Source organism: Penaeus japonicus, unplaced genomic scaffold (genome assembly GCF_977035675.1).
Source record: "Penaeus japonicus unplaced genomic scaffold, GWHDUDI00000001_assembly GWHDUDI00000038, whole genome shotgun sequence".
NCBI classification, from domain to species: Eukaryota; Metazoa; Arthropoda; class Malacostraca; order Decapoda; family Penaeidae; genus Penaeus; species Penaeus japonicus.
The window spans coordinates 16,537,119-16,544,618 of record NW_028234440.1 but is presented as its reverse complement, the minus strand read 5'-3'; positions in this window follow the sequence as shown (position 1 = coordinate 16,544,618).

Genomic DNA, 7,500 nt, shown 5'->3' with positions numbered 1-7,500 from the left:
GAGACAGCGAAGGAGAAAGAATAACAAGTATGAAGATACCGTTTCCATTGAAAAGGCCTGAATTGTGTGTATATATATATATTTTTTTTTTTTTAACAATGAACATACACACACAAATATGTGCTTGTGTGTGTGTCTGTGTGTGTATACCCACAGTATATGTTCACACACATGATCCTCCTATTTCCTATTTCGAAATAACGTTTGCAAATAACATCAAACAGCCCCATTAGATCGCCATAACACAATAATGGTGCAACCCATTAAAAGCGTCTAGTGAATGCAATATCAGCGAGCTTCCAAGTCGTAATTCTACGAAGTACATTCATATTGCAACGAGTGTGTTGTGAGTGGGTGAGAGAAATAGGTCTATGCATAGAGAAATTAACTAATGTGTAGTTTAAGTGTGTTCAACAACTGTTCAAACATGAACTGTTAGTATTAGTTATTTTATGTGGTGTAGGTTAACGTTTTTATTGGAGGGTCCTGGATTATATATATGTTATTTTACTTTTTTTTTATTGATCTTTGTTTGAAAAGAGGCTAAATCTTTTCCTACCGATAGCGCATTTTTAACCATACTATGTAAGCATATATTGGTGTATATACTAGATTTTACCATACAGTAATTTCCCAGTGTATAAGAAAAAAAGGATAGAAAAAGGGGAAACATACATAAATGATAAAATTATTATGACCTCATCATCACATTGAATCCAACCTAAAGAAATGGTCTCGGAAAATAAATGACCAACTACTGATCAGACAGACAAAATACGTACACACACACACACACACGCATTACCATCTTTATTTTTATCACAGGGGGCGTTAAATCAGTGTATTCTGAATCCCCTAGATACAGGATTGAACCCCTGGGTGTTACAGCCAGCCTGGCAATTGCACTTATCCTGCAGAAGCTTTTCAGGAACAAGGGTTGTCTCAACTGACATAAACCCTTCAGCACACTTCCGGCATTTCGTAAGTCCATCTACACGAATCTTACACTTTTCTTATACTTGTAAATCTACACGGACACTGGGATACTGGGATTCAAACTTGGACTTTTTATTTGGACTTTTTATTTTTATTAGTTACAGGCAATGATTTGGCATTTTGCAAAGATAACACAACCACGCTCCTGGACAGACTATGACGTCATCAAGAACCTGACTATATATTCTTAATAGCATCATTTAGTATACAGTCTGTACCGATTCTTACAATAAATAATCTTATATGCAAGAGAGCAAAAAAAAAAAAAAAAAAAGTTATCCGAAAACACAAATAAAAGAATAAAACAAAGCATTAGCGGCAACAATAAGCAAAACAATATTCAAATTAAACGGTTATATTGGGATTGTACAAGAAGGCAATCAGACTAATGTTGGCAGTAAGACAAGTGGCTTAGTAAGGCAATATAAGCCACTCGCTTACAGTGCCAACAGATGATTATTTGTTGTAAGGAATCACCATCACTTTCTATCCTGCTTCTACCAAGCGTTCCCAGACGCACGAGAATTATCGTACAAGTACAATAATTTGGCATACTGTAAGATACAAAATACAGGGCGTATGATAATAACAAAATCTACAGTTTTGTACGATAATTTACATTTTTCATTAAATAATTCCTTAAAATAGCATTTCTTTTAATTTTTTCGTCAGCAAATCATCATTTCTGAGCAAAATAGACCAAATTTATATAATTCCTGGAACGGTCATCGTACAGGTACTGGACGTGTCGAAGGGAAGCGTGCGGTCTTCGCCTCCTAGTCCGACTTTCCATTTGCTTGCCTCTCGTTGCCTCATGCAAATGCAGGTTGCAAAAGATGTTTCTCGGACATAAATAGAATGTAAAGTGGGGACAACAAGACTAAAACTAAAGACAGAAACAAACTCACTAAAACAATCTGTAAGAGATATTCTTTTAGCAAAGTAATCTGTTGCAAGCAATGGAAACCGCAATTGCACCTAATTCGAGCCATCTGCAAACATGATAAGGGGCATGACCTCAACTACTGTGTCCAAACTACAAGGAAATCCACGGGGAATTAGCCACCGAATGACATGGTGAGTAGCCTCTCGGAGCATGTGCAATACTTCCTAAAAAAAAAAATAAAAAAAAATAAATAAACAAATAAATAATAATAATGATAATAAAAAGTACTGCTCTCCAGTGTTCCGATGATATATTTTTGTGATATTCTGCAGAGTCCTGGGAACGCTGCTTCTGTCACATCAATATATGCTGGCCGTGCATAGAGCACCTTGACCAGCTCTTGCAACTCACCATGACCACACTCTGAAAAAAAAAAGCTGTTTACCAACACGAATCTTCCAGAATACTTAAGCCGAGGAGCGTTATCTTGATTCTTCTTATTGAATGCGAGTTCATTTGCCGTTCGTCTAGCCAGGGACTTCAGCATCACAGAGGCAACTAACAGCGATATATCAGCACTAATGATGGAGCGAACATGCTGCCTAGTGACTATATTGTGCATTTTGAGACCGCCCAAAACTAATCGGATTCCTCGCCTGTTGTAACAGATTCCTCCGTGCGTCCTTCCAGTCACGGTCTTGTCTTGTTTTGGTTCCGTTCTTGTGTTTTTTTTCAGAGTTGTAAATGACTAGTTTGCCCTCGTAAAACATGACTAGTTTGCCCTTGTAAAACATGGCTAGTTTGCCCTCGTAAAACATGTCTAGTTTGCCCTTGTAAAACATGGCTAGTTTGCCCTCGTAAAACATGACTAGTTTGCCCTTGTAAAACATGACTAGTTTGCCCTTGTAAAACATGACTAGTTTGCCCTCGTAAAACATGACTAGTTTGCCCTTGTAAAACATGGCTAGTTTGCCCTTGTAAAACATGACTAGTTTGCCCTTGTAAAACATGACTAGTTTGCCCTTGTAAAACATGACTAGTTTGCCCTCGTAAAACATGACTAGTTTGCCCTTGTAAAACATGACTAGTTTGCCCTTGTAAAACATGACTAGTTTGCCCTTGTAAAACATGACTAGTTTGCCCTTGTAAAACATGACTAGTTTGCCCTCGTAAAACATGACTAGTTTGCCCTCGTAAAACATGACTAGTTTGCCCTCGTAAAACATGACTAGTTTGCCCTTGTAAAACATGACTAGTTTGCCCTCGTAAAACATGACTAGTTTGCCCTTGTAAAACATGACTAGTTTGCCCTCGTAAAACATGACTAGTTTGCCCTCGTAAAACATGGCTAGTTTGCCCTTGTAAAACATGACTAGTTTGCCCTTGTAAAACATGACTAGTTTGCCCTTGTAAAACATGACTAGTTTGCCCTCGTAAAACATGACTAGTTTGCCCTCGTAAAACATGACTAGTTTGCCCTCGTAAAACATGACTAGTTTGCCCTCGTAAAACATGACTAGTTTGCCCTCGTAAAACATGACTAGTTTGCCCTTGTAAAACATGACTAGTTTGCCCTCGTAAAACATGACTAGTTTGCCCTTGTAAAACATGGCTAGTTTGCCCTCGTAAAACATGACTAGTTTACCCTTGTAAACCATGGCTAGTTTACCCTTGTAAAACATGGCTAGTTTACCCTTGTAAAACCCGAGATCGATAGTAGTTAAAGTAGGCGCTGTTATGTGATCCCGCCACTGGCTTTCAAACTCCTCTTCAGCGTCTGTTCAATAGTCAGGACAAGTGAGAGACCTACCCATATGGATGTCTACGGGATTTCATCGCCAGCTTTCAGTTATCATAAAACATTTTGACCAGTTTTCGGAGGAGAGATTCACTTATGGTTCATACAAGGCAAGGGCAAGACAATGTGATATTGTGACTGCAAGAATTAGACTTGGATACATAATGTATTTGCAGGTTAGTTCAGAATGCAATGTAGAAGAAACTAAATGCAGAATTTGCAACGAAGAGTATAAACGAACACTTGAACATTACATTTCAGAGTGCCATATGATACAACCTTTCAGGTCACCTAGCATGAGGTATGCAGAGTTATGTAATTTCATAACATCAACTGTGCTAGAAGATGTGCTTATGATATATCCGAAATTCGTTATGTGATACCTTATTACAACATTTATCAAATGTCTATTCACAGTTGATATGCTATAGAATATAATAATGTTATTACCTTAATTTGTAATACAATGTTAGCAACAATGTCATGACTCTACATCAATGTATCAAAGCTTGCCCATGCCTGTGCAGTTAGCCAGGGTGGTAAATAAAGATCTTAACTAAACTAACTGCTCATATGAATATCCTTAGAATGTCGATGTTGAGTGAGTTGAACCTATATAGTGTGGGAGTGGACTTGATGTGTTTGTAAAGGCGACCTTTCATTCTCGCTAAAATATCAGACAGACAGACTCCTACAGTAGATGTAGGCTTATCCATCGCCCTCTCATAGATTTTTATAGCTCCAATGAGGTCCGTATCTTTACTTATATCTATAACCTGGTGTTCCATTGAACTCACAGCTGCCTCTGAATCCCCGTCCTTATGCTGGTTTTATTAATTTTTATCTATTACCTATAAGTATTCCTATTGTATACTATTGTTATATCATCTATGTTCTTTACCTTCAAGTCCTTTTTATACACTCTTTCCATCTAGTTTTGGGTATACCCTTTCTTCTATTCCCTTCTATTTCCATTTCCATACCCTCTCTCCCAACATGTTCTTCACCCTCCCTTCTCTTTACATGGCCAAACCACCTCAGCCTAGACTCTTGGATTTTCTTTGAGACTTCCCCTACTTTGGCTGTCCCTCTGATATATTCATTTTTGATCCTATCTTTCCTGGTAACTCCTGACATCCACCTAAGCATTTTCATCTCTGCCACATCTAACTTTCTTTCTTCTAAATGTTTAAGAGGTGCTGCTTCCAGGCTGTAGGTTAAGGCTGGTCTAACTACGGTTTTGTGTACCTTTCCTTTAAGTTTAACTGGCACTCTTTTATCGCAAATGACCCCTGACACCTTCCTCCAGTTGTTCCATCCACACTGAATTCTATGAGTAACTTCCCTTTGCATCCCTGTACTTTCATCTACCATAGACCCAAGGTATTTAAAAGTATTTGTTCTTTTCAACCTATTTCCATTCAGTTGTATTGAGGCCAATTGGTCACCCATATCAGTTGAGAAGTACTCTGTTTTAGACCTGCTAATTTTCATGCCTCTACTCTCTAATGCACATCTCCATTCTTCTAACTTGGTTTCTAATCCTCTTCTACTTTCTGTTATCAACACTAGGTCATCTGCATATAAAATGCACCATGGTGGGTCCTCCCTAACATTTTGAGTAATAACATCGAATACAATATTAAATAATAATGGGCTAAGTGCCCAAATCGATGAATACCATATGTAACACTTTCTGCTTTTCCTGATATTTTTCCATTATTTGCCTAAGGGAGAAAATACCATCAATTATCCCAAGTCCTTTCATAAAGCCCGGTTGTTGCCTACCAATTTCCACCACTTGCATAAGCCTACTGTCCAAAATTCTTTTAAACAACTTTAAGGTGTGTGACATTAGTTTTATCTCACGGTAATTTTCACAGCATTGGATATCCCCTTTCTCTTTAAAAATTGGTATTAGAGTGCTTTCCCTCCATTGTTCTGGTATGGCTTCTTTTTCCATAATTTGTTTCATAAGTTTGTGCAGAATACTAATACCATCCTGCCCTAAAGCTTTCCACACTTCCACTGGTATGTTATCAGGTCCAGTGGCTTTTCCAGTTTTCATCTTTTTCAGGGCTATTTCTACCTCCTGTATAGTTACCTCAGCCATCTCTTGGTTATTTGGTTCTCCATCCTCTCTAACTAATCTCTCATTTTCCTCATTTAATAGTTTTTCATAGTATTCCTTCCATCTAGTTAGTATATCCCTTTCTTTCTTTATTATGTTACCGTTTTCATCTCTCATTTGTCTAATATGCGTTATATCTTTTGTACTTTTATTTCTTGATTTAGCTAATTTGAAAATCTTTCCCTGTCCTTCTTTAGTGTCTAAATAGCAATAGCTACTGATTTCTTAGCTTCCTTACATCTTATTCTATATGTTTCCTTATCTATTTCAAGTTTACTTTCTTCCTACTTTTTCTTGGCAGCCCTCTATAAGTATACAAATTATGTACAATATAACATCGTTGATAATAGCAGAGATAATGATGATAATAATGACCGTAATGAAAATCATAATAATGATAGTAATGAAATTGATAATGATGATAGTAATAAAAATTATGAGAATGGCAATACTAATGATAACAATGATATCTATGATTATAACAATTGCAATGATATACATAGAATAATAATTATTACAATCAGTATTATCATTAGTGTTACTATCATTACCACAATAAAAAGGATAATAATAATAATAACAAGAATCATTACAATAATAATGATAATCATAATTATAATGAAATTGAAAAAAAAAATCAACATCACCATAATCCTAGATATATCATGCAAAGCAAGGTAGTTTGCATGATTTTAATCTCCTTTCAAGAATAATTCCCAAGTATGGATGTCAGTCATTCCGAATTACCAGGATTCCAGGATTTTCGTTCCGAATGATTCCAAAAGAGTAGTTTTAGCTGTCAAAGAGGAACGATATATATGAATGGGAATTAGAGTTACGTGATCGTTGGATTTTAATAAACATGGTAGTTTCGACTTATGATTATTCCTTTTTTTTTTTTTTTTTTTGCAATTTGTGGGTTATGTCTGATGTATAACGTATATATTTCTTTCCAGAATAATTTGATTCCAGAAAATGTGTAGATACTGCATATCTAATAGGTATATATATATATATATATATATATATATATATATATATATATATAGAGAGAGAGAGAGAGAGAGAGAGAGAGAGAGAGAGAGAGATTGGAAAATAATTATTATTTGATAAATAATCTTAGCAAGCACGTAAAACGTTTTCAAACAATACGAGCTTTGTGAAATTCCTTACCATATTAATTTAGTTTCCTGTTATCAATATTCGTATTAATATAGTCATCAGAAGGCAATGATGACCAGCGACATTTGTTTTGTTTCCTTTTTTCATTAATATTATCATTGTTGTTGATTTTCGTTGTTGTTGTTTTGTATTTGTTGATATTGGTATCATTGTTATTTTTAATATTATTTTTATTATTATTATTGTTATTATTATTATTATCATCATTGTTATCATTATTATTATTATCATTGTTCTTATTATTATCATTATTATTATCATTATTATTATTATTATCATTATTATTATTATTGTTATTATTATCATTATTATTATTATCATTATTATTATTATTATCATTATTATTATTATTATTATTGTTGTTGTTGTTATTATTATCATTATTATTATTACTATTATTACTATTATTATTAATATCGTCATCATCATCATCATTATCATTATTGTCATTATTATTATTATCATCATCATTATTAATACTATAATTATTATTATTGTTGTTATTAT